The following is a 23,493-nucleotide window of genomic DNA, read 5'->3' on the forward strand; positions in this document are numbered from 1 at the left end:
AACTGTCCAGTGACCCCCTTATTTTTCCAAAAAATTATGGGACATTTTAAAATTTTATTGGACAATGTCCAGTGTCCTGTGCTTATTTCCGGCCCTGTCTCGAACGAGAGCTTAATCTGTATATACTCTGTTACAGCATCGGTTGTCAGCACTCGCAAAGCTAGATTACATAGAGACTTAGATTTGTACGTGCTGTCAAGAGGCGAAAAACGTCTGATCTTCAGGATTTAAAATATCCGGGAGTTTTTTGCAGACTTAGAAATAGCACACGTCCACTGGTCCAAAACCAGTTTATTAATTGCTTGGACTAGTTTTTTAATTCAAAAAGTGGGGGTTAACTGGTCCTCGGGACCAGTTTATTAATTGCAAATCTATAGGAGAACAAAGGCTGGGACCACTCCGGAGACCAGTTTATTATTTAGGACACTAGGGGGGTCACTGGTCCCAAGGACTAGTTTAAAAAATTTCCTTATTTCTAAGTCTGGTTTTTTGTCTCGAGTGCACGGACCTCTAGGCCTTTTAGTTTCGAATACGTGTAGTAGGCTGTAGGTAAATTAACACGCATTTGAGACTAAGGCCTAGAGGTCCGTGCACTCGAGGTAAAAAACTCGCGGGTATATTATTAAATTGTAAGCATTATACTTCTTTCACCCTTCAACCTAAATGATTACATTAATGTGCAGGGAATTCCTAATTAACTGACATTGTTTTTATTGTTATTATTTTTTTTATATTACATTATCCATTTTTGTTCTCGTATTACTCTACTCCTTTATTGTCTTTCCGCAAATTGCCTAATGTATTGAATTCCGATGATCACACATACGTCATATTGTTGACTTTGTGAACAACACATTCAATAAATAAATTATTGACACTGACATAAACGATTATTTACACTGACATAAATGAATCATTTATACTGAAAATAATGAACAAACATGTATACTGACATAAATGAATCATGTCATGAATGAATGAATGAATGAATGGAGTCATTTAGCTACTGTTGTCTAATATTAATAATATCTATTAAAAATTGTCAATTTATTTATAAATTAGCATTAACAATTTTGTCCATATAACAAATTTCCACACATCTCAAATAAAAAAAATTTCTGTTAGGGTTAATTTAACCCGACGGCACTAGATGCTCCGCTAACCGTAGCAAAATAAACTGTTTTTCTGCAAATCAATAATTTTACAACATTAGGAACATTGGTTTTTTTAAACTGAGTTATGGGCAGTGACTGGACACGCAAACAATTTATTTATAATTAAATTTTTACCTAATAACAAATGTTGGGCATTAAATACTGATTTCAACATTCCATTATTCGTTGTTCAGAAAACTATGTTAACGCTAACGCAGAATTTTCTCCACCAAACTGATGGAAGTATTTTGTTGAAATAAAAGAAAAATACTAGCAGCATTCTAGGAAATTATTTACTATTTTTTATTTACTCACAATAGTCTATTTGGTTAGAAACCATTGTTCGTTGGTTGGCTCGCGTTAAGTGGCGTCGTACCAAACTGAACTTCATCAATCAAGTTTTAGCAACCAAAAATACTAAAATTAGACCAAATTACTTTCCTAAAGCTTCACAAAGATTATAAACGCTATTTAAGGCGACGATTTAGACTCGAGTCTTTGATGGCGTCGCCGACTTAAGCTATCGCCGTTTCAACGTCACGGCATTATTAAAGCCGTGTTATCCCGCTCTCTATAGGCCATTTCATCCAAAAAGCATTATGAAGAGACTCACAAACTATTATGAGGCAACTAAACGTTAAAATACGCCAATTTTGGTCGCGCTGATATTTTCTAGTAAATTAGCGTATCCATGATATAAAATCGCAAATCGAGTTATGTTCTAAATGTTATCAAAATTAATACTTAAACTTAATTATTTTCCATGAAAATCGCTTAGCGGAATGAGAAATGTTGTACCTTTCATTTAAGACCGTTCCCAAAACTAACAAACGAATAGATTTTCTAACATCGGATTAACCGGACGGTTCTTTTTCAAAAATTTCCCATGTTATTTCTATGGGAAAAATTCCTGTTTTTCATAAAAAGGTGTGATGAATTTTATGGAAATGAAAACCACCCTTAGCAACTTTATTTTTTATAAGAAAAACTAATAAATGGATCTTTTTGAAATTTTAACCACATATTTAGGGCCCGAACTGTAGTTCTGTGGATTTTTTTCAAAACAGTAAACTTAATACAAAAAAAGTTACATCCAATCAAAAAACCACCCTAATACATTAAGGGCAGTATGAAGTCTTATCTAAGAGAGCTACCGCTCTCTCAGAATTCCTATAAATGTGTCTTTAACTTTATTCTTGAAAAGCTGTACAAAGTACAGTCTCCGATACCGGGAATCGAACCAGGGCCTTCTGGGTGAAAGCCAGGTATCCTACCCACTAGATCATATCTGACTTGCTCAACCAAGTCTTAGTTCTATTCATAAACCTATATCCTTAAGTCTATTCTTGAAAAGCGGTACAAAAGCGCTCGCTCCGATACCGGGAATCGAACCCGGGCCTTCTGGGTGAAAGCCTGATATCCTAGCCACTAGACCATATCGGACTGGTTTGAGCAACCCTAGATATAATTCCTATAAATGTGTCTTTAAATTTATTCTTTAAAAGCGGTACAAAGCACAGTCTCCGATACCGGGCCTTCTGGGTGAAAGCAAGGTATCTTACCCACTAGACCATAACGGAATGGTTGGCACAACCCTAAATATTATTCCTATAAATATGTCTTTAAGTTTATTCTTCAAAAGCGGTACAAACGCACTCGCTCCGATACCGGGAATCGAACCCGGGCCTTCTGGGTGAAAGCCAGATATCCTAGCCACTAGACCATATCGGACTGGTTTCAGAAACCCTAGATATTATTCCTATAAATGTGTCTTTCAATTTATTCTTCAAAAGCTGTACAAAGCACAGTCTCCGATACCGGGAATCGAACCCGGGCCTTCTGGATGAAAGCCAGGTATCCTACCCACTAGACCATATCTGACTTGCTCAACCAAGTCTTAATTCTATTCATAAACCTATATCCTTAAGTCTATTCTTGAAAAGCGATACAAAAGCACTCGCCCCGATAATGGAAATCGAACTTGAGCCTTCTGGATGAAGGCCAGATATCCTAGCAACTAGTCCATATCTGACTTGCTCAACCAAGTCTTAATTCTATTCATAAACCGATATCCTTAAGTCTATTCTTAAAAAGCGGTACAAAAGCACCAACTCCGATACCGGAAATCGAACCCGGGCCTTCTGGGTGAGAGCCAGATATCCTAGCCACTAGACCATATCGGACTTGCTTTACCAAGTCTTATCTCTATTCATAAACCTATATCCTTAAGAATATTCTTGAAATGCGTTACAAAGCACTCGCTCCGATACAGGGAATCGAACCCGGGCCTTCTGGGTGAAAGTCAGGTATCCTAGCCCCTAGACCATATCGTATTTGCTCAGCCAAGTCTTAATTCTATTCATAAACCTATATCCTTAAGTCTATTCTTCAAAAGCGGTACAAAAGCACTCGCTCCGATACCGGGAATCGAACCCGGGCCTTCTGGGTGAAAGCCAGGTATCCTACCCACTAATCATATCTGACTTGCTCAACCAAGTCTTAGTTCTATTCATAAACCTATATCCTTAAGTGTATTCTTCAAAAGCTGTACAAAAGCACTCGCTAAGATACCGGGAATCGAACCCGAGCCTTCCGGGTGAAAGCCAGATATCCTAGCCACTAGACCATATCGGACTTGCTCAACAAAGTCTCAATTCTATTCATAAACCTATATTCTTAAGTCTATTCTTGAAAAGCGGTACAAAAGCGCTCGCTCCGATACCGGGAATCGAACCCGGGCCTTCTGGGTGAAAGCCTGATACCCTAGCCAGTAGACCATATCGAACTGGTTTGAGCAACCCTAGATATTATTCCTATAAATGTGTCTTTAAATTTATTCTTTAAAAGCGGTACAAAGCACAGTCTCCGATACCGGGAATCGAACCCGGGCCTTCTGGGTGAAAAAAAGGTATCCTACCCACTAGACCATATCGGACTGGTTAGCACAACCCTAAATATTATTCCTATAAATGTGTCTTTAAGTTTATTCTTCAAATGCGGTACATAAGCAGTCGCTCCGATACCGGGAATCGAACCCGGGCCTTCTGGGTGAAAGCCAGATATCCTAGCCACTAGACCATATCGGACTGGTTTCAGCAACCCTAGATATTATTCCTATAAATGTGTCTTTCAATTTATTCTTTAAAAGCTGTACAAAGCACAGTCTCCGATACCGGGAATCGAACCCGGGCCTTCTGGGTGAAAGCCTGATACCCTAGCCAGTAGACCATATCGAACTGGTTTCAGCAACCCTAGATATTATTCCTATAAATGTGTCTTTCAATTTATTCTTTAAAAGCTGTACAAAGCACAGTCTCCGATACCGGGAATCGAACCCGGGCCTTCTGGATGAAAGCCAGGTATCCTACCCACTACACCATATCTAACTTGCTCAACCAAGTCTTAATTCTATTCATAAACCTATATCCTTAAGTCTATTCTTGAAAAGCGATACAAAAGCACTCGCCCCGATAATGGAAATCGAACTTGAGCCTTCTGGATGAAGGCCAGATATCCTAGCAACTAGACCATATCTGACTTGCTCAACCAAGTCTTAATTCTATTCATAAACCGATATCCTTAAGTCTTTTCTTAAAAAGCGGTACAAAAGCGCCAACTCCGATACCGGAAATCGAACCCGGGCCTTCTGGGTGAGAGCCAGATATCCTAGCCACTAGACCATATCGGACTTGCTTAACCAAGTCTTAATTCTATTCATAAACCTATATCCTTAAGAATATTCTTGAAATGCGGTACAAAGCACTCGCTCCGATACCGGGAGTCGAACCCGGGCCTTCTGGGTGAAAGCAAGATATCTTAGCCACTAGACCATATCGGACTGGTTTAAGCAACCCTAGATATTATTCCTATAAATGTGTCTTTAAATTTATTCTGGAAAAGCTGTACAAAGTACAGTCTCCGATACCGGGAATCGAACCAGGGCCTTCTGGGTGAAAGCCAGGTATCCTACCCACAAATCATATCTGACTTGCTCAACCAAGTCTTAGTTCTATTCATAAACCTATATCCTTAAGTGTATTCTTCAAAAGCTGTACAAAAGCACTCGCTAAGATACCGGGAATCGAACCCGAGCCTTCTGGGTGAGAGCCAGATATCCTAGCCACTAGACCATATCGGACTTGCTTAACCAAGTCTTAATTCTATTCATAAACCTATATCCTTAAGAATATTCTTGAAATGCGGTACAAAGCACTCGCTCCGATACCGGGAATCGAACCCGGGCCTTCTGGGTGAAAGTCAGGTATCCTAGCCACTAGACCATATCGTAGTTGCTCACCCAAGTCTTAATTCTGTTCATAAACCTATATCCTTAAGTCTATTCTTGAAAAGCGGTACAAAAGCACTCGCTCCGATACCGGAAATCGAACTTGAGCCTTCTGGTTGAGAGCCAGATATCCTAGCAAGTAGACCATATCGGACTGGTTGGAACAATTCTAAATATTATTCCTATAAATGTGTCTTTAAGTTTATTCTTCAAAAGCGGTACAAAAGCACTCGCTCCGATACCGGGAATCCAACCCGGGCCTTCTGGGTGAAAGCCAGATATCCTAGCCACTAGACCATATCGGACTGGTTTGAGCAACCCTAGATATTATTCCTATAAATGTGTCTTTAAATTTATTCTTTAAAAGCTGTACAAAGAACAGTCTCCGATACCGGGAATCGAACCAGGGCCTTCTGGGTGAAAGCCAGGTATCCTACCCACTAGATCATATCTGACTTGCTCAACCAAGTCTTAGTTCTATTCATAAACCTATATCCTTAAGTCTATTCTTGAAAAGCGGTACAAAAGCGCTCGCTCCGATACCGGGAATCGAACCCGGGCCTTCTGGGTGAAAGCCTGATATCCTAGCCACTAGACCATATCGGACTGGTTTGAGCAACCCTAGATATTATTCCTATAAATGTGTCTTTAAATTTATTCTTTAAAAGCGGTACAAAGCACAGTCTCCGATACCGGGCCTTCTGGGTGAAAGCAAGGTATCTTACCCACTAGACCATAACGGAATGGTTGGCACAACCCTAAATATTATTCCTATAAATATGTCTTTAAGTTTATTCTTCAAAAGCGGTACAAACGCACTCGCTCCGATACCGGGAATCGAACCCGGGCCTTCTGGATGAAAGCCAGGTATCCTACCCACTAGACCATATCTGACTTGCTCAACCAAGTCTTAATTCTATTCATAAACCTATATCCTTAAGTCTATTCTTGAAAAGCGATACAAAAGCACTCGCCCCGATAATGGAAATCGAACTTGAGCCTTCTGGATGAAGGCCAGATATCCTAGCAACTAGTCCATATCTGACTTGCTCAACCAAGTCTTAATTCTATTCATAAACCGATATCCTTAAGTCTATTCTTAAAAAGCGGTACAAAAGCACCAACTCCGATACCGGAAATCGAACCCGGGCCTTCTGGGTGAGAGCCAGATATCCTAGCCACTAGACCATATCGGACTTGCTTTACCAAGTCTTATCTCTATTCATAAACCTATATCCTTAAGAATATTCTTGAAATGCGTTACAAAGCACTCGCTCCGATACAGGGAATCGAACCCGGGCCTTCTGGGTGAAAGTCAGGTATCCTAGCCCCTAGACCATATCGTATTTGCTCAGCCAAGTCTTAATTCTATTCATAAACCTATATCCTTAAGTCTATTCTTCAAAAGCGGTACAAAAGCACTCGCTCCGATACCGGGAATCGAACCCGGGCCTTCTGGGTGAAAGCCAGGTATCCTACCCACTAATCATATCTGACTTGCTCAACCAAGTCTTAGTTCTATTCATAAACCTATATCCTTAAGTGTATTCTTCAAAAGCTGTACAAAAGCACTCGCTAAGATACCGGGAATCGAACCCGAGCCTTCCGGGTGAAAGCCAGATATCCTAGCCACTAGACCATATCGGACTTGCTCAACAAAGTCTCAATTCTATTCATAAACCTATATTCTTAAGTCTATTCTTGAAAAGCGGTACAAAAGCGCTCGCTCCGATACCGGGAATCGAACCCGGGCCTTCTGGGTGAAAGCCTGATACCCTAGCCAGTAGACCATATCGAACTGGTTTGAGCAACCCTAGATATTATTCCTATAAATGTGTCTTTAAATTTATTCTTTAAAAGCGGTACAAAGCACAGTCTCCGATACCGGGAATCGAACCCGGGCCTTCTGGGTGAAAAAAAGGTATCCTACCCACTAGACCATATCGGACTGGTTAGCACAACCCTAAATATTATTCCTATAAATGTGTCTTTAAGTTTATTCTTCAAATGCGGTACATAAGCAGTCGCTCCGATACCGGGAATCGAACCCGGGCCTTCTGGGTGAAAGCCAGATATCCTAGCCACTAGACCATATCGGACTGGTTTCAGCAACCCTAGATATTATTCCTATAAATGTGTCTTTCAATTTATTCTTTAAAAGCTGTACAAAGCACAGTCTCCGATACCGGGAATCGAACCCGGGCCTTCTGGGTGAAAGCCTGATACCCTAGCCAGTAGACCATATCGAACTGGTTTCAGCAACCCTAGATATTATTCCTATAAATGTGTCTTTCAATTTATTCTTTAAAAGCTGTACAAAGCACAGTCTCCGATACCGGGAATCGAACCCGGGCCTTCTGGATGAAAGCCAGGTATCCTACCCACTACACCATATCTAACTTGCTCAACCAAGTCTTAATTCTATTCATAAACCTATATCCTTAAGTCTATTCTTGAAAAGCGATACAAAAGCACTCGCCCCGATAATGGAAATCGAACTTGAGCCTTCTGGATGAAGGCCAGATATCCTAGCAACTAGACCATATCTGACTTGCTCAACCAAGTCTTAATTCTATTCATAAACCGATATCCTTAAGTCTTTTCTTAAAAAGCGGTACAAAAGCGCCAACTCCGATACCGGAAATCGAACCCGGGCCTTCTGGGTGAGAGCCAGATATCCTAGCCACTAGACCATATCGGACTTGCTTAACCAAGTCTTAATTCTATTCATAAACCTATATCCTTAAGAATATTCTTGAAATGCGGTACAAAGCACTCGCTCCGATACCGGGAATCGAACCCGGGCCTTCTGGGTGAAAGCAAGATATCTTAGCCACTAGACCATATCGGACTGGTTTAAGCAACCCTAGATATTATTCCTATAAATGTGTCTTTAAATTTATTCTGGAAAAGCTGTACAAAGTACAGTCTCCGATACCGGGAATCGAACCAGGGCCTTCTGGGTGAAAGCCAGGTATCCTACCCACAAATCATATCTGACTTGCTCAACCAAGTCTTAGTTCTATTCATAAACCTATATCCTTAAGTGTATTCTTCAAAAGCTGTACAAAAGCACTCGCTAAGATACCGGGAATCGAACCCGAGCCTTCTGGGTGAGAGCCAGATATCCTAGCCACTAGACCATATCGGACTTGCTTAACCAAGTCTTAATTCTATTCATAAACCTATATCCTTAAGAATATTCTTGAAATGCGGTACAAAGCACTCGCTCCGATACCGGGAATCGAACCCGGGCCTTCTGGGTGAAAGTCAGGTATCCTAGCCACTAGACCATATCGTAGTTGCTCACCCAAGTCTTAATTCTGTTCATAAACCTATATCCTTAAGTCTATTCTTGAAAAGCGGTACAAAAGCACTCGCTCCGATACCGGAAATCGAACTTGAGCCTTCTGGTTGAGAGCCAGATATCCTAGCAAGTAGACCATATCGGACTGGTTGGAACAATTCTAAATATTATTCCTATAAATGTGTCTTTAAGTTTATTCTTCAAAAGCGGTACAAAAGCACTCGCTCCGATACCGGGAATCCAACCCGGGCCTTCTGGGTGAAAGCCAGATATCCTAGCCACTAGACCATATCGGACTGGTTTGAGCAACCCTAGATATTATTCCTATAAATGTGTCTTTAAATTTATTCTTTAAAAGCTGTACAAAGAACAGTCTCCGATACCGGGAATCGAACCCGGGCGTTCTGGGTGAAAGCAAGGTATCTTACCCACTAGACCATATCGGACTGGTTGGCACAACCCTAAATATTATTCCTATAAATGTGTCTTTAAATTTATTCTTCGTATGCGGTACATAAGCAGTCGCTCCGATGCCGGGAATCGAACCCGGGCCTTCTGGATGAAAGCCAGGTATCCTACCCACTAGACCATGTCTGACTTGCTCAACAAAGTCTTAATTCTATTCATAAACCTATATCCTTAAGTCTATTTTTCAAAAGCGGTACAAAAGCACTCGCTCCGGTACCGGGAATCGAACCCGGGCCTTCTGGGTGAAAGCCAGATATCTTAGCCACTAGGCCATATCGGACTGGTTTAAGCAACCCTAGATATTATTCCTATAAATGTGTCTTTAAATTTATTCTTTAAAAGCTCTACAAAGAACAGTCTCCGATACCGGGAATCGAACCCGGGCGTTCTAGGTGAAAGTCAGGTATCCTAGCCCCTAGACCATATCGTATTTGCTCAGCCAAGCCTTAATTCTATTCATAAACCTATATCCTTAAGTCTATTCTTAAAAAGCGGTACAAAAGCACCAACTCCGATACCGGGAATCGAACCCGGGCCTTCTGGGTGAGAGCCAGATATCCTAGCCACTAGACCATATCGGACTTGCTTTACCAAGTCTTATCTCTATTCATAAACCTATATCCTTAAGAATATTCTTGAAATGCGGTACAAAGCACTCGCTCCGTGTTATCCCGCTCTCTATACGCCATTTCATCCAAAAAGCATTATGAAGAAACTCTCAAACTATTATGAGGCAACTAAACGTTAAAATACGCCAATTTTGGTCGCGCTGATATTTTCTAGTAAATTAGCGTATCCATGATATAAAATCGCAAATCGAGTTATGTTCTAAATGTTATCAAAATTAATACTTAAACTTAATTATTTTTCATGAAAATCGCTTAGCGGAATGAGAAATGTTGTACCTTTCATTTAAGACCGTTCCCAAAACTAACAAACGAATAGATTTTCTAACATCGGATTAACCGGACGGTTCTTTTTCAAAAATTTCCCATGTTATTTCTATGGGAAAAATTCCTGTTTTTCATAAAAAGGTGTGATGAATTTTATGGAAATGAAAACCACCCTTAGCAACTTTATTTTTTATAAGAAAAACTAATAAATGGATCTTTTTGAAATTTTAACCACATATTTAGGGCCCGAACTGTAGTTCTGTGGATTTTTTTCAAAACAGTAAACTTAATACAAAAAAAGTTACATCCAATCAAAAAACCACCCTAATACATTAAGGGCAGTATGAAGTCTTATCTAAGAGAGCTACCGCTCTCTCAGAATTCCTATAAATGTGTCTTTAACTTTATTCTTGAAAAGCTGTACAAAGTACAGTCTCCGATACCGGGAATCGAACCAGGGCCTTCTGGGTGAAAGCCAGGTATCATACCCACTAGATCATATCTGACTTGCTCAACCAAGTCTTAGTTCTATTCATAAACCTATATCCTTAAGTCTATTCTTGAAAAGCGGTACAAAAGCGCTCGCTCCGATACCGGGAATCGAACCCGGGCCTTCTGGGTGAAAGCCTGATATCCTAGCCACTAGACCATATCGGACTGGTTTGAGCAACCCTAGATATTATTCCTATAAATGTGTCTTTAAATTTATTCTTTAAAAGCGGTACAAAGCACAGTCTCCGATACCGGGCCTTCTGGGTGAAAGCAAGGTATCTTACCCACTAGACCATAACGGAATGGTTGGCACAACCCTAAATATTATTCCTATAAATATGTCTTTAAGTTTATTCTTCAAAAGCGGTACTCGCTCCGATACCGGGAATCGAACCCGGGCCTTCTGGGTGAAAGCCAGATATCCTAGCCACTAGACCATATCGGACTGGTTTCAGAAACCCTAGATATTATTCCTATAAATGTGTCTTTCAATTTATTCTTCAAAAGCTGTACAAAGCACAGTCTCCGATACCGGGAATCGAACCCGGGCCTTCTGGATGAAAGCCAGGTATCCTAGCCACTAGACCATATCTGACTTGCTCAACCAAGTCTTAGTTCTATTCATAAACCTATATCCTTAAGTGTATTCTTGAAAAGCGGTACAAAAGCGCTCGCTCCGATACCGGGAATCGAACCCGGGCCTTCTGGGTGAAAGCCTGATATCCAAGCCAGTAGACCATATCGAACTGGTTTGAGCAACCCTAGATATTATTCCTATAAATGTGTCTTTAAATTTATTCTTTAAAAGCGGTACAAAGCACAGTCTCCGATACCGGGAATTGAACCCGGGCCTTCTGGGTGAAAGCAAGGTATCCTACCCACTAGACCATATCTGACTTGCTCAACCAAGTCTTAATTCTATTCATAAACCTATATCCTTAAGTCTATTCTTGAAAAGCGATACAAAAGCACTCGCCCCGATAATGGAAATCGAACTTGAGCCTTCTGGATGAAGGCCAGATATCCTAGCAACTAGACCATATCTGACTTGCTCAACCAAGTCTTAATTCTATTCATAAACCGATATCCTTAAGTCTATTCTTAAAAAGCGGTACAAAAGCACCAACTCCGATACCGGAAATCGAACCCGGGCCTTCTTTGTGAGAGCCAGATATCCTAGCCACTAGACCATATCGGACTTGCTTTACCAAGTCTTATCTCTATTCATAAACCTATATCCTTAAGAATATTCTTGAAATGCGGTACAAAGCACTCGCTCCGATACAGGGAATCGAACCCGGGCCTTCTGGGTGAAAGTCAGGTATCCTAGCCCCTAGACCATATCGTATTTGCTCAGCCAAGTCTTAATTCTATTCATAAACCTATATCCTTAAGTCTATTCTTCAAAAGCGGTACAAAAGCACTCGCTCCGATACCGGGAATCGAACCCGGGCCTTCTGGGTGAAAGCCTGATATCCTAGCCAGTAGACCATATCGAACTGGTTTGAGCAACACTAGATATTATTCCTATAAATGTGTCTTTAAATTTATTCTTTAAAAGCGGTACAAAGCACAGTCTCCGATACCGGGAATCGAACCCGGGCCTTCTGGGTGAAAAAAGGTATCCTACCCACTAGACCATATCGGACTGGTTAGCACAACCCTAAATATTATTCCTATAAATGTGTCTTTAAGTTTATTCTTCAAATGCGGTACATAAGCAGTCGCTCCGATACCGGGAATCGAACCCGGGCCTTCTGGGTGAAAGCCAGATATCCTGCCACTAGACCATATCGGACTGGTTTCAGCAACCCTAGATATTATTCCTATAAATGTGTCTTTCAATTTATTCTTTAAAAGCTGTACAAAGCACAGTCTCCGATACCGGGAATCGAACCCGGGCCTTCTGGATGAAAGCCAGGTATCCTACCCACTAGACCATATCTGACTTGCTCAACCAAGTCTTAATTCTATTCATAAACCTATATCCTTAAGTCTATTCTTGAAAAGCGATACAAAAGCACTCGCCCCGATAATGGAAATCGAACTTGAGCCTTCTGGATGAAGGCCAGATATCCTAGCAACTAGACCATATCTGACTTGCTCAACCAAGTCTTAATTCTATTCATAAACCGATATCCTTAAGTCTATTCTTAAAAAGCGGTACAAAAGCACCAACTCCGATACCGGAAATCGAACCCGGGCCTTCTGGGTGAGAGCCAGATATCCTAGCCACTAGACCATATCGGACTTGCTTAACCAAGTCTTAATTCTATTCATAAACCTATATCCTTAAGAATATTCTTGAAATGCGGTACAAAGCACTCGCTCCGATACCGGGAATCGAACTCGGGCCTTCTGGGTGAAAGCCAGATATCTTAGCCACTAGACCATATCGGACTGGTTTAAGCAACCCTAGATATTATTCCTATAAATGTGTCTTTAAATTTATTCTTTAAAAGCTGTACAAAGCACAGTCTCCGATACCGGGAATCGAACCCGGGCCTTCTGGATGAAAGCCAGGTATCCTACCCACTAGACCATATCTGACTTGCTCAACCAAGTCTTAATTCTATTCATAAACCTATATCCTTAAGTCTATTCTTGAAAAGCGATACAAAAGCACTCGCCCCGATAATGGAAATCGAACTTGAGCCTTCTGGATGAAGGCCAGATATCCTAGCAACTAGACCATATCTGACTTGCTCAACCAAGTCTTAATTCTATTCATAAACCGATATCCTTAAGTCTATTCTTAAAAAGCGGTACAAAAGCACCAACTCCGATACCGGAAATCGAACCCGGGCCTTCTGGGTGAGAGCCAGATATCCTAGCCACTAGACCATATCGGACTTGCTTAACCAAGTCTTAATTCTATTCATAAACCTATATCCTTAAGAATATTCTTGAAATGCGGTACAAAGCACTCGCTCCGATACCGGGAATCGAACCCGGGCCTTCTGGGTGAAAGCCAGATATCTTAGCCACTAGACCATATCGGACTGGTTTAAGCAACCCTAGATATTATTCCTATAAATGTGTCTTTAAATTTATTCTTTAAAAGCTGTACAAAGCACAGTCTCCGATACCGGGAATCGAACCCGGGCCTTCTGGATGAAAGCCAGGTATCCTACCCACTAGACCATATCTGACTTGCTCAACCAAGTCTTAATTCTATTCATAAACCTATATCCTTAAGTCTATTCTTGAAAAGCGATACAAAAGCACTCGCTAAGATACCGGGAATCGAACCCGAGCCTTCCGGGTGAGAGCCAGATATCCTAGCCACTAGACCATATCGGACTTGCTTAACCAAGTCTTAATTCTATTCATAAACCTATATCCTTAAGAATATTCTTGAAATGCGGTACAAAGCACTCGCTCCGATACCGGGAATCGAACCCGGGCCTTCTGGGTGAAAGTCAGGTATCCTAGCCCCTAGACCATATCGTATTTGCTCAGCCAAGTCTTAATTCTATTCATAAACCTATATCCTTAAGTCTATTCTTCAAAAGCGGTACAAAAGCACTCGCTACGATACCGGGAATCGAACCCGGGCCTTCTGGGTGAAAGCCAAGTATCCTACCCACTAATCATATCTGACTTGCTCAACCAAGTCTTAGTTCTATTCATAAACCTATATCCTTAAGTGTATTCTTCAAAAGCTGTACAAAAGCACTCGCTAAGATACCGGGAATCGAACCCGAGCCTTCCGGGTGAAAGCCAGATATCCTAGCCACTAGACCATATCGGACTTGCTCAACCAAGTCTGAATTCTATTCATAAACCTATATTCTTAAGTCTATTCTTGAAAAGCGGTACAAAAGCGCTCGCTCCGATACCGGGAATCGAACCCGGGCCTTCTGGGTGAAAGCCTGATATCCTAGCCAGTAGACCATATCGAACTGGTTTGAGCAACCCTAGATATTATTCCTATAAATGTGTCTTTAAATTTATTCTTTAAAAGCGGTACAAAGCACAGTCTCCGATACCGGGAATCGAACCCGGGCCTTCTGGGTGAAAAAAAGGTATCCTACCCACTAGACCATATCGGACTGGTTAGCACAACCCTAAATATTATTCCTATAAATGTGTCTTTAAGTTTATTCTTCAAATGCGGTACATAAGCAGTCGCTCCGATACCGGGAATCGAACCCGGGCCTTCTGGGTGAAAGCCAGATATCCTAGCCACTAGACCATATCGGACTGGTTTCAGCAACCCTAGATATTATTCCTATAAATGTGTCTTTCAATTTATTCTTTAAAAGCTGTACAAAGCACAGTCTCCGATACCGGGAATCGAACCCGGGCCTTCTGGATGAAAGCCAGGTATCCTACCCACTAGACCATATCTGACTTGCTCAACGCAGTCTTAATTCTATTCATAAACCTATATCCTTAAGTCTATTCTTGAAAAGCGATACAAAAGCACTCGCCCCGATAATGGAAATCGAACTTGAGCCTTCTGGATGAAGGCCAGATATCCTAGCAACTAGACCATATCTGACTTGCTCAACCAAGTCTTAATTCTATTCATAAACCGATATCCTTAAGTCTATTCTTAAAAAGCGGTACAAAAGCACCAACTCCGATACCGGAAATCGAACCCGGGCCTTCTGGGTGAGAGCCAGATATCCTAGCCACTAGACCATATCGGACTTGCTTAACCAAGTCTTAATTCTATTCATAAACCTATATCCTTAAGAATATTCTTGAAATGCGGTACAAAGCACTCGCTCCGATACCGGGAATCGAACTCGGGCCTTCTGGGTGAAAGCCAGATATCTTAGCCACTAGACCATATCGGACTGGTTTAAGCAACCCTAGATATTATTCCTATAAATGTGTCTTTAAATTTATTCTTTAAAAGCTGTACAAAGCACAGTCTCCGATACCGGGAATCGAACCCGGGCCTTCTGGATGAAAGCCAGGTATCCTACCCACTAGACCATATCTGACTTGCTCAACCAAGTCTTAATTCTATTCATAAACCTATATCCTTAAGTCTATTCTTGAAAAGCGATACAAAAGCACTCGCCCCGATAATGGAAATCGAACTTGAGCCTTCTGGATGAAGGCCAGATATCCTAGCAACTAGACCATATCTGACTTGCTCAACCAAGTCTTAATTCTATTCATAAACCGATATCCTTAAGTCTATTCTTAAAAAGCGGTACAAAAGCACCAACTCCGATACCGGAAATCGAACCCGGGCCTTCTGGGTGAGAGCCAGATATCCTAGCCACTAGACCATATCGGACTTGCTTAACCAAGTCTTAATTCTATTCATAAACCTATATCCTTAAGAATATTCTTGAAATGCGGTACAAAGCACTCGCTCCGATACCGGGAATCGAACCCGGGCCTTCTGGGTGAAAGCCAGATATCTTAGCCACTAGACCATATCGGACTGGTTTAAGCAACCCTAGATATTATTCCTATAAATGTGTCTTTAAATTTATTCTTGAAAAGCTGTACAAAGTACAGTCTCCGATACCGGGAATCGAACCAGGGCCTTCTGGGTGAAAGCCAGGTATCCTACCCACTAATCATATCTGACTTGCTCAACCAAGTCTAAGTTCTATTCATAAACCTATATCCTTAAGTGTATTCTTCAAAAGCTGTACAAAAGCACTCGCTAAGATACCGGGACTCGAACCCGAGCCTTCCGGGTGAGAGCCAGATATCCTAGCCACTAGACCATATCGGACTTGCTGAACCAAGTCTTAATTCTATTCATAAACCTATATCCTTAAGAATATTCTTGAAATGCGGTACAAAGCACTCGCTCCGATACCGGGAATCGAACCCGGGCCTTCTGGGTGAAAGCCAGATATCCTAGCCACTAGACCATATCGGACTGGTTTCAGCAACCCTAGATATTATTCCTATAAATGTGTCTTTCAATTTATTCTTTAAAAGCTGTACAAAGCACAGTCTCCGATACCGGGAATCGAACCCGGGCCTTCTGGATGAAAGCCAGGTATCCTACCCACTAGACCATATCTGACTTGCTCAACCAAGTCTTAATTCTATTCATAAACCTATATCCTTAAGTCTATTCTTGAAAAGCGATACAAAAGCACTCGCCCCGATAATGGAAATCGAACTTGAGCCTTCTGGATGAAGGCCAGATATCCTAGCAACTAGACCATATCTGACTTGCTCAACCAAGTCTTAATTCTATTCATAAACCGATATCCTTAAGTCTATTCTTAAAAAGCGGTACAAAAGCACCAACTCCGATACCGGAAATCGAACCCGGGCCTTCTGGGTGAGAGCCAGATATCCTAGCCACTAGACCATATCGGACTTGCTTAACCAAGTCTTAATTCTATTCATAAACCTATATCCTTAAGAATATTCTTGAAATGCGGTACAAAGCACTCGCTCCGATACCGGGAATCGAACCCGGGCCTTCTGGGTGAAAGCCAGATATCTTAGCCACTAGACCATATCGGACTGGTTTAAGCAACCCTAGATATTATTCCTATAAATGTGTCTTTAAATTTATTCTTTAAAAGCTGTACAAAGCACAGTCTCCGATACCGGGAATCGAACCCGGGCCTTCTGGATGAAAGCCAGGTATCCTACCCACTAGACCATATCTGACTTGCTCAACCAAGACTTAATTCTATTCATAAACCTATATCCTTAAGTCTATTCTTGAAAAGCGATACAAAAGCACTCGCTAAGATACCGGGAATCGAACCCGAGCCTTCCGGGTGAGAGCCAGATATCCTAGCCACTAGACCATATCGGACTTGCTTAACCAAGTCTTAATTCTATTCATAAACCTATATCCTTAAGAATATTCTTGAAATGCGGTACAAAGCACTCGCTCCGATACCGGGAATCGAACCCGGGCCTTCTGGGTGAAAGTCAGGTATCCTAGCCCCTAGACCATATCGTATTTGCTCAGCCAAGTCTTAATTCTATTCATAAACCTATATCCTTAAGTCTATTCTTCAAAAGCGGTACAAAAGCACTCGCTCCGATACCGGGAATCGAACCCGGGCCTTCTGGGTGAAAGCCAGGTATCCTACCCACTAATCATATCTGACTTGCTCAACCAAGTCTTAGTTCTATTCATAAACCTATATCCTTAAGTGTATTCTTCAAAAGCTGTACAAAAGCACTCGCTAAGATACCGGGAATCGAACCCGAGCCTTCCGGGTGAAAGCCAGATATCCTAGCCACTAGACCATATCGGACTTGCTCAACCAAGTCTGAATTCTATTCATAAACCTATATTCTTAAGTCTATTCTTGAAAAGCGGTACAAAAGCGCTCGCTCCGATACCGGGAATCGAACCCGGGCCTTCTGGGTGAAAGCCTGATATCCTAGCCAGTAGACCATATCGAACTGGTTTAAGCAACCCTAGATATTATTCCTATAAATGTGTCTTTAAATTTATTCTTTAAAAGCGGTACAAAGCACAGTCTCCGATACCGGGAATCGAACCCGGGCCTTCTGGGTGAAAAAAAGGTATCCTACCCACTAGACCATATCGGACTGGTTAGCACAACCCTAAATATTATTCCTATAAATGTGTCTTTAAGTTTATTCTTCAAATGCGGTACATAAGCAGTCGCTCCGATACCGGGAATCGAACCCGGGCCTTCTGGGTGAAAGCCAGATATCCTAGCCACTAGACCATATCGGACTGGTTTCAACAACCCTAGATATTATTCCTATAAATGTGTCTTTCAATTTATTCTTTAAAAGCTGTACAAAGCACAGTCTCCGATACCGGGAATCGAACCCGGGCCTTCTGGATGAAAGCCAGGTATCCTACCCACTAGACCATATCTGACTTGCTCAACCAAGTCTTAATTCTATTCATAAACCTATATCCTTAAGTCTATTCTTGAAAAGCGATACAAAAGCACTCGCCCCGATAATGGAAATCGAACTTGAGCCTTCTGGATGAAGGCCAGATATCCTAGCAACTAGACCATATCTGACTTGCTCAACCAAGTCTTAATTCTATTCATAAACCGATATCCTTAAGTCTATTCTTAAAAAGCGGGGTACAAAAGCACCAACTCCGATACCGGAAATCGAACCCGGGCCTTCTGGGTGAGAGCCAGATATCCTAGCCACTAGACCATATCGGACTTGCTTAACCAAGTCTTAATTCTATTCATAAACCTATATCCTTAAGAATATTCTTGAAATGCGGTACAAAGCACTCGCTCCGATACCGGGAATCGAACCCGGGCCTTCTGGGTGAAAGCCAGATATCTTAGCCACTAGACCATATCGGACTGGTTTAAGCAACCCTAGATATTATTCCTATAAATGTGTCTTTAAATTTATTCTTTAAAAGCTGTACAAAGCACAGTCTCCGATACCGGGAATCGAACCCGGGCCTTCTGGATGAAAGCCAGGTATCCTACCCACTAGACCATATCTGACTTGCTCAACCAAGACTTAATTCTATTCATAAACCTATATCCTTAAGTCTATTCTTGAAAAGCGATACAAAAGCACTCGCTAAGATACCGGGAATCGAACCCGAGCCTTCCGGGTGAGAGCCAGATATCCTAGCCACTAGACCATATCGGACTTGCTTAACCAAGTCTTAATTCTATTCATAAACCTATATCCTTAAGAATATTCTTGAAATGCGGTACAAAGCACTCGCTCCGATACCGGGAATCGAACCCGGGCCTTCTGGGTGAAAGTCAGGTATCCTAGCCCCTAGACCATATCGTATTTGCTCAGCCAAGTCTTAATTCTATTCATAAACCTATATCCTTAAGCCTATTCTTCAAAAGCGGTACAAAAGCACTCGCTCCGATACCGGGAATCGAACCCGGGCCTTCTGGGTGAAAGCCAGGTATCCTACCCACTAATCATATCTGACTTGCTCAACCAAGTCTTAGTTCTATTCATAAACCTATATCCTTAAGTGTATTCTTCAAAAGCTGTACAAAAGCACTCGCTAAGATACCGGGAATCGAACCCGAGCCTTCCGGGTGAAAGCCAGATATCCTAGCCACTAGACCATATCGGACTTGCTCAACCAAGTCTGAATTCTATTCATAAACCTATATTCTTAAGTCTATTCTTGAAAAGCGGTACAAAAGCGCTCGCTCCGATACCGGGAATCGAACCCGGGCCTTCTGGGTGAAAGCCTGATATCCTAGCCAGTAGACCATATCGAACTGGTTTAAGCAACCCTAGATATTATTCCTATAAATGTGTCTTTAAATTTATTCTTTAAAAGCGGTACAAAGCACAGTCTCCGATACCGGGAATCGAACCCGGGCCTTCTGGGTGAAAAAAAGGTATCCTACCCACTAGACCATATCGGACTGGTTAGCACAACCCTAAATATTATTCCTATAAATGTGTCTTTAAGTTTATTCTTCAAATGCGGTACATAAGCAGTCGCTCCGATACCGGGAATCGAACCCGGGCCTTCTGGGTGAAAGCCAGATATCCTAGCCACTAGACCATATCGTACTGGTTTCAGCAACCCTAGATATTATTCCTATAAATGTGTCTTTCAATTTATTCTTTAAAAGCTGTACAAAGCACAGTCTCCGATACCGGGAATCGAACCCGGGCCTTCTGGATGAAAGCCAGGTATCCTACCCACTAGACCATATCTGACTTGCTTAACCAAGTCTTAATTCTATTCATAAACCTATATCCTTAAGTCTATTCTTGAAAAGCGATACAAAAGCACTCGCCCCGATAATGGAAATCGAACTTGAGCCTTCTGGATGAAGGCCAGATATCCTAGCAACTAGACCATATCTGACTTGCTCAACTAAGTCTTAATTCTATTCATAAACCGATATCCTTAAGTCTATTCTTAAAAAGCGGTACAAAAGCACCAACTCCGATACCGGAAATCGAACCCGGGCCTTCTGGGTGAGAGCCAGATATCCTAGCCACTAGACCATATCGGACTTGCTTAACCAAGTCTTAATTCTATTCATAAACCTATATCCTTAAGAATATTCTTGAAATGCGGTACAAAGCACTCGCTCCGATACCGGGAATCGAACCCGGGCCTTCTGGGTGAAAGCCAGATATCTTAGCCACCAGACCATATCGGACTGGTTTAAGCAACCCTAGATATTATTCCTATAAATGTGTCTTTAAATTTATTCTTTAAAAGCTGTACAAAGCACAGTCTCCGATACCGGGAATCGAACCCGGGCCTTCTGGATGAAAGCCAGGTATCCTACCCACTAGACCATATCTGACTTGCTCAACCAAGTCTTAATTCTATTCATAAACCTATATCCTTAAGTCTATTCTTGAAAAGCGATACAAAAGCACTCGCCCCGATAATGGAAATCGAACTTGAGCCTTCTGGATGAAGGCCAGATATCCAAGCAACTAGACCATATCTGACTTGCTCAACCAAGTCTTAATTCTATTCATAAACCGATATCCTTAAGTCTATTCTTAAAAAGCGGTACAAAAGCACCAACTCCGATACCGGAAATCGAACCCGGGCCTTCTGGGTGAGAGCCAGATATCCTAGCCACTAGACCATATCGGACTTGCTTAACCAAGTCTTAATTCTATTCATAAACCTATATCCTTAAGAATATTCTTGAAATGCGGTACAAAGCACTCGCTCCGATACCGGGAATCGAACCCGGGCCTTCTGGGTGAAAGCCAGATATCTTAGCCACTAGACCATATCGGACTGGTTTAAGCAACCCTAGATATTATTCCTATAAATGTGTCTTTAAATTTATTCTTGAAAAGCTGTACAAAGTACAGTCTCCGATACCGGGAATCGAACCAGGGCCTTCTGGGTGAAAGCCAGGTATCCTACCCACTAATCATATCTGACTTGCTCAACCAAGTCTTAGTTCTATTCATAAACCTATATCCTTAAGTGTATTCTTCAAAAGCTGTACAAAAGCACTCGCTAAGATACCGGGAATCGAACCCGAGCCTTCCGGGTGAGAGCCAGATATCCTAGCCACTAGACCATATCGGACTTGCTTAACCAAGTCTTAATTCTATTCATAAACCTATATCCTTAAGAATATTCTTGAAATGCGGTACAAAGCACTCGCTCCGATACCGGGAATCGAACCCGGGCCTTCTGGGTGAAAGTCAGGTATCCTAGCCACTAGACCATATCGTAGTTGCTCACCCAAGTCTTAATTCTGTTCATAAACCTATATCCTTAAGTCGATTCTTGAAAAGCGGTACAAAAGCACTCGCTCCGATACCGGAAATCGAACTTGAGCCTTCTGGTTGAGAGCCAGATATCCTAGCAAGTAGACCATATCGGACTGGTTGGAACAATTCTAAATATTATTCCTATAAATGTGTCTTTAAGTTTATTCTTCAAAAGCGGTACAAAAGCACTCGCTCCGATACCGGGAATCGAACCCGGGCCTTCTGGGTGAAAGCCAGATATCCTAGCCACTAGACCATATCGGACTGGTTTGAGCAACCCTAGATATTATTCCTATAAATGTGTCTTTAAATTTATTCTTTAAAAGCTGTACAAAGAACAGTCTCCGATACCGGGAATCGAACCCGGGCGTTCTGGGTGAAAGCAAGGTATCTTACCCACTAGACCATATCGGACTGGTTGGCACAACCCTAAATATTATTCCTATAAATGTGTCTTTAAGTTTATTCTTCGTATGCGGTACATAAGCAGTCGCTCCGATGCCGGGAATCGAACCCGGCCCTTCTGGATGAAAGCCAGGTATCCTACCCACTAGACCATATCTGACTTGCTCAACCAAGTCTTAATTCTATTCATAAACCTATATCCTTGAGTCTATTTTTTAAAAGCGGTACAAAAGCACTCGCTCCGATACCGGGAATCGAACCCGGGCCTTCTGGGTGAAAGTCAGGTATCCTAGCCCCTAGACCATATCGTATTTGCTCAGCCAAGTCTTAATTCTATTCATAAACCTATATCCTTAAGTCTATTCTTCAAAAATGGTACAAAAGCACTCGCTCCGATACCGGGAATCGAACCCGGGCCTTCTGGGTGAAAGCCAGGTATCCTACCCACTAATCATATCTGACTTGCTCAATCAAGTCTTAGTTCTATTCATAAACCTATATCCTTAAGTGTATTCTTCAAAAGCTGTACAAAAGCACTCGCTAAGATACCGGGAATCGAACCCGAGCCTTCCGGGTGAAAGCCAGATATCCTAGCCACTAGACCATATCGGACTTGCTCAACCAAGTCTGAATTCTATTCATAAACCTATATTCTTAAGTCTATTCTTGAAAAGCGGTACAAAAGCGCTCGCTCCGATACCGGGAATCGAACCCGGGCCTTCTGGGTGAAAGCCTGATATCCTAGCCAGTAGACCATATCGAACTGGTTTAAGCAACCCTAGATATTATTCCTATAAATGTGTCTTTAAATTTATTCTTTAAAAGCGGTACAAAGCACAGTCTCCGATACCGGGAATCGAACCCGGGCCTTCTGGGTGAAAAAAAGGTATCCTACCCACTAGACCATATCGGACTGGTTAGCACAACCCTAAATATTATTCCTATAAATGTGTCTTTAAGTTTATTCTTCAAATGCGGTACATAAGCAGTCGCTCCGATACCGGGAATCGAACCCGGGCCTTCTGGGTGAAAGCCAGATATCCTAGCCACTAGACCATATCGGACTGGTTTCAGCAACCCTAGACATTATTCCTATAAATGTGTCTTTCAATTTATTCTTTAAAAGCTGTACAAAGCACAGTCTCCGATACCGGGAATCGAACCCGGGCCTTCTGGATGAAAGCCAGGTATCCTACCCACTAGACCATATCTGACTTGCTCAACCAAGTCTTAATTCTATTCATAAACCTATATCCTTAAGTCTATTCTTGAAAAGCGATACAAAAGCACTCGCCCCGATAATGGAAATCGAACTTGAGCCTT

At 41.7% G+C, this 23,493-nt stretch overlaps 1 long non-coding RNA gene and 38 other non-coding genes across 39 annotated transcripts; all 39 read right to left on the minus strand.

Moving 5' to 3' along the window:
* Positions 1-678: 678 nt before the first annotated feature.
* Positions 679-1,546, minus strand: LOC149716382 (uncharacterized). The gene is made up of 3 exons (XR_016369398.1): positions 1,470-1,546; positions 1,290-1,388; positions 679-1,185 (listed from the first exon to the last, which is right to left on the minus strand). It is a non-coding gene; the product is annotated as an uncharacterized LOC149716382 (long non-coding RNA).
* A 979-nt stretch (positions 1,547-2,525) lies between these two features.
* Positions 2,526-2,597, minus strand: TRNAE-UUC (transfer RNA glutamic acid (anticodon UUC)). Its single transcript has one exon. It is a non-coding gene; the product is annotated as a tRNA-Glu (tRNA).
* Positions 2,598-2,813: 216 nt separating this feature from the next.
* TRNAE-UUC (transfer RNA glutamic acid (anticodon UUC)) lies at positions 2,814-2,885 on the minus strand. The gene has a single exon. It is a non-coding gene; the product is annotated as a tRNA-Glu (tRNA).
* Positions 2,886-3,265: 380 nt separating this feature from the next.
* Positions 3,266-3,337, minus strand: TRNAE-CUC (transfer RNA glutamic acid (anticodon CUC)). The gene has a single exon. It is a non-coding gene; the product is annotated as a tRNA-Glu (tRNA).
* An 831-nt stretch (positions 3,338-4,168) lies between these two features.
* On the minus strand, positions 4,169-4,240 carry TRNAE-UUC (transfer RNA glutamic acid (anticodon UUC)). The gene has a single exon. It is a non-coding gene; the product is annotated as a tRNA-Glu (tRNA).
* Positions 4,241-4,770: 530 nt separating this feature from the next.
* TRNAE-CUC (transfer RNA glutamic acid (anticodon CUC)) lies at positions 4,771-4,842 on the minus strand. Its single transcript has one exon. It is a non-coding gene; the product is annotated as a tRNA-Glu (tRNA).
* An 830-nt stretch (positions 4,843-5,672) lies between these two features.
* TRNAE-UUC (transfer RNA glutamic acid (anticodon UUC)) lies at positions 5,673-5,744 on the minus strand. Its single transcript has one exon. It is a non-coding gene; the product is annotated as a tRNA-Glu (tRNA).
* A 229-nt stretch (positions 5,745-5,973) lies between these two features.
* Positions 5,974-6,045, minus strand: TRNAE-UUC (transfer RNA glutamic acid (anticodon UUC)). Its single transcript has one exon. It is a non-coding gene; the product is annotated as a tRNA-Glu (tRNA).
* A 518-nt stretch (positions 6,046-6,563) lies between these two features.
* TRNAE-CUC (transfer RNA glutamic acid (anticodon CUC)) lies at positions 6,564-6,635 on the minus strand. Its single transcript has one exon. It is a non-coding gene; the product is annotated as a tRNA-Glu (tRNA).
* Positions 6,636-7,466: 831 nt separating this feature from the next.
* On the minus strand, positions 7,467-7,538 carry TRNAE-UUC (transfer RNA glutamic acid (anticodon UUC)). Its single transcript has one exon. It is a non-coding gene; the product is annotated as a tRNA-Glu (tRNA).
* A 530-nt stretch (positions 7,539-8,068) lies between these two features.
* On the minus strand, positions 8,069-8,140 carry TRNAE-CUC (transfer RNA glutamic acid (anticodon CUC)). The gene has a single exon. It is a non-coding gene; the product is annotated as a tRNA-Glu (tRNA).
* Positions 8,141-8,970: 830 nt separating this feature from the next.
* TRNAE-UUC (transfer RNA glutamic acid (anticodon UUC)) lies at positions 8,971-9,042 on the minus strand. Its single transcript has one exon. It is a non-coding gene; the product is annotated as a tRNA-Glu (tRNA).
* A 380-nt stretch (positions 9,043-9,422) lies between these two features.
* On the minus strand, positions 9,423-9,494 carry TRNAE-UUC (transfer RNA glutamic acid (anticodon UUC)). Its single transcript has one exon. It is a non-coding gene; the product is annotated as a tRNA-Glu (tRNA).
* A 229-nt stretch (positions 9,495-9,723) lies between these two features.
* On the minus strand, positions 9,724-9,795 carry TRNAE-CUC (transfer RNA glutamic acid (anticodon CUC)). Its single transcript has one exon. It is a non-coding gene; the product is annotated as a tRNA-Glu (tRNA).
* Positions 9,796-10,692: 897 nt separating this feature from the next.
* On the minus strand, positions 10,693-10,764 carry TRNAE-UUC (transfer RNA glutamic acid (anticodon UUC)). The gene has a single exon. It is a non-coding gene; the product is annotated as a tRNA-Glu (tRNA).
* A 208-nt stretch (positions 10,765-10,972) lies between these two features.
* On the minus strand, positions 10,973-11,044 carry TRNAE-UUC (transfer RNA glutamic acid (anticodon UUC)). The gene has a single exon. It is a non-coding gene; the product is annotated as a tRNA-Glu (tRNA).
* A 1,282-nt stretch (positions 11,045-12,326) lies between these two features.
* Positions 12,327-12,397, minus strand: TRNAE-UUC (transfer RNA glutamic acid (anticodon UUC)). Its single transcript has one exon. It is a non-coding gene; the product is annotated as a tRNA-Glu (tRNA).
* Positions 12,398-12,777: 380 nt separating this feature from the next.
* Positions 12,778-12,849, minus strand: TRNAE-CUC (transfer RNA glutamic acid (anticodon CUC)). The gene has a single exon. It is a non-coding gene; the product is annotated as a tRNA-Glu (tRNA).
* Positions 12,850-12,927: 78 nt separating this feature from the next.
* TRNAE-UUC (transfer RNA glutamic acid (anticodon UUC)) lies at positions 12,928-12,999 on the minus strand. Its single transcript has one exon. It is a non-coding gene; the product is annotated as a tRNA-Glu (tRNA).
* A 380-nt stretch (positions 13,000-13,379) lies between these two features.
* On the minus strand, positions 13,380-13,451 carry TRNAE-CUC (transfer RNA glutamic acid (anticodon CUC)). The gene has a single exon. It is a non-coding gene; the product is annotated as a tRNA-Glu (tRNA).
* Positions 13,452-13,529: 78 nt separating this feature from the next.
* On the minus strand, positions 13,530-13,601 carry TRNAE-UUC (transfer RNA glutamic acid (anticodon UUC)). Its single transcript has one exon. It is a non-coding gene; the product is annotated as a tRNA-Glu (tRNA).
* A 1,132-nt stretch (positions 13,602-14,733) lies between these two features.
* On the minus strand, positions 14,734-14,805 carry TRNAE-UUC (transfer RNA glutamic acid (anticodon UUC)). Its single transcript has one exon. It is a non-coding gene; the product is annotated as a tRNA-Glu (tRNA).
* A 380-nt stretch (positions 14,806-15,185) lies between these two features.
* On the minus strand, positions 15,186-15,257 carry TRNAE-CUC (transfer RNA glutamic acid (anticodon CUC)). The gene has a single exon. It is a non-coding gene; the product is annotated as a tRNA-Glu (tRNA).
* A 78-nt stretch (positions 15,258-15,335) lies between these two features.
* On the minus strand, positions 15,336-15,407 carry TRNAE-UUC (transfer RNA glutamic acid (anticodon UUC)). The gene has a single exon. It is a non-coding gene; the product is annotated as a tRNA-Glu (tRNA).
* Positions 15,408-15,787: 380 nt separating this feature from the next.
* Positions 15,788-15,859, minus strand: TRNAE-CUC (transfer RNA glutamic acid (anticodon CUC)). The gene has a single exon. It is a non-coding gene; the product is annotated as a tRNA-Glu (tRNA).
* A 78-nt stretch (positions 15,860-15,937) lies between these two features.
* Positions 15,938-16,009, minus strand: TRNAE-UUC (transfer RNA glutamic acid (anticodon UUC)). Its single transcript has one exon. It is a non-coding gene; the product is annotated as a tRNA-Glu (tRNA).
* A 378-nt stretch (positions 16,010-16,387) lies between these two features.
* TRNAE-UUC (transfer RNA glutamic acid (anticodon UUC)) lies at positions 16,388-16,459 on the minus strand. Its single transcript has one exon. It is a non-coding gene; the product is annotated as a tRNA-Glu (tRNA).
* A 380-nt stretch (positions 16,460-16,839) lies between these two features.
* On the minus strand, positions 16,840-16,911 carry TRNAE-CUC (transfer RNA glutamic acid (anticodon CUC)). Its single transcript has one exon. It is a non-coding gene; the product is annotated as a tRNA-Glu (tRNA).
* Positions 16,912-16,989: 78 nt separating this feature from the next.
* On the minus strand, positions 16,990-17,061 carry TRNAE-UUC (transfer RNA glutamic acid (anticodon UUC)). The gene has a single exon. It is a non-coding gene; the product is annotated as a tRNA-Glu (tRNA).
* A 1,132-nt stretch (positions 17,062-18,193) lies between these two features.
* Positions 18,194-18,265, minus strand: TRNAE-UUC (transfer RNA glutamic acid (anticodon UUC)). The gene has a single exon. It is a non-coding gene; the product is annotated as a tRNA-Glu (tRNA).
* Positions 18,266-18,647: 382 nt separating this feature from the next.
* TRNAE-CUC (transfer RNA glutamic acid (anticodon CUC)) lies at positions 18,648-18,719 on the minus strand. Its single transcript has one exon. It is a non-coding gene; the product is annotated as a tRNA-Glu (tRNA).
* A 78-nt stretch (positions 18,720-18,797) lies between these two features.
* TRNAE-UUC (transfer RNA glutamic acid (anticodon UUC)) lies at positions 18,798-18,869 on the minus strand. Its single transcript has one exon. It is a non-coding gene; the product is annotated as a tRNA-Glu (tRNA).
* A 1,132-nt stretch (positions 18,870-20,001) lies between these two features.
* Positions 20,002-20,073, minus strand: TRNAE-UUC (transfer RNA glutamic acid (anticodon UUC)). The gene has a single exon. It is a non-coding gene; the product is annotated as a tRNA-Glu (tRNA).
* A 380-nt stretch (positions 20,074-20,453) lies between these two features.
* Positions 20,454-20,525, minus strand: TRNAE-CUC (transfer RNA glutamic acid (anticodon CUC)). Its single transcript has one exon. It is a non-coding gene; the product is annotated as a tRNA-Glu (tRNA).
* A 78-nt stretch (positions 20,526-20,603) lies between these two features.
* On the minus strand, positions 20,604-20,675 carry TRNAE-UUC (transfer RNA glutamic acid (anticodon UUC)). The gene has a single exon. It is a non-coding gene; the product is annotated as a tRNA-Glu (tRNA).
* A 380-nt stretch (positions 20,676-21,055) lies between these two features.
* Positions 21,056-21,127, minus strand: TRNAE-CUC (transfer RNA glutamic acid (anticodon CUC)). The gene has a single exon. It is a non-coding gene; the product is annotated as a tRNA-Glu (tRNA).
* A 78-nt stretch (positions 21,128-21,205) lies between these two features.
* Positions 21,206-21,277, minus strand: TRNAE-UUC (transfer RNA glutamic acid (anticodon UUC)). Its single transcript has one exon. It is a non-coding gene; the product is annotated as a tRNA-Glu (tRNA).
* A 680-nt stretch (positions 21,278-21,957) lies between these two features.
* Positions 21,958-22,029, minus strand: TRNAE-UUC (transfer RNA glutamic acid (anticodon UUC)). The gene has a single exon. It is a non-coding gene; the product is annotated as a tRNA-Glu (tRNA).
* Positions 22,030-23,162: 1,133 nt separating this feature from the next.
* On the minus strand, positions 23,163-23,234 carry TRNAE-UUC (transfer RNA glutamic acid (anticodon UUC)). Its single transcript has one exon. It is a non-coding gene; the product is annotated as a tRNA-Glu (tRNA).
* Between the last annotated feature and the right edge of the window lie 259 nt (positions 23,235-23,493).

The sequence above is a fragment of the Phalangium opilio genome, unplaced genomic scaffold, assembly GCF_054372755.1.
Source record: "Phalangium opilio isolate 3A_F unplaced genomic scaffold, DU_Popi_V2 ptg000009l_1, whole genome shotgun sequence".
Taxonomy (NCBI): domain Eukaryota; kingdom Metazoa; phylum Arthropoda; class Arachnida; order Opiliones; family Phalangiidae; genus Phalangium; species Phalangium opilio.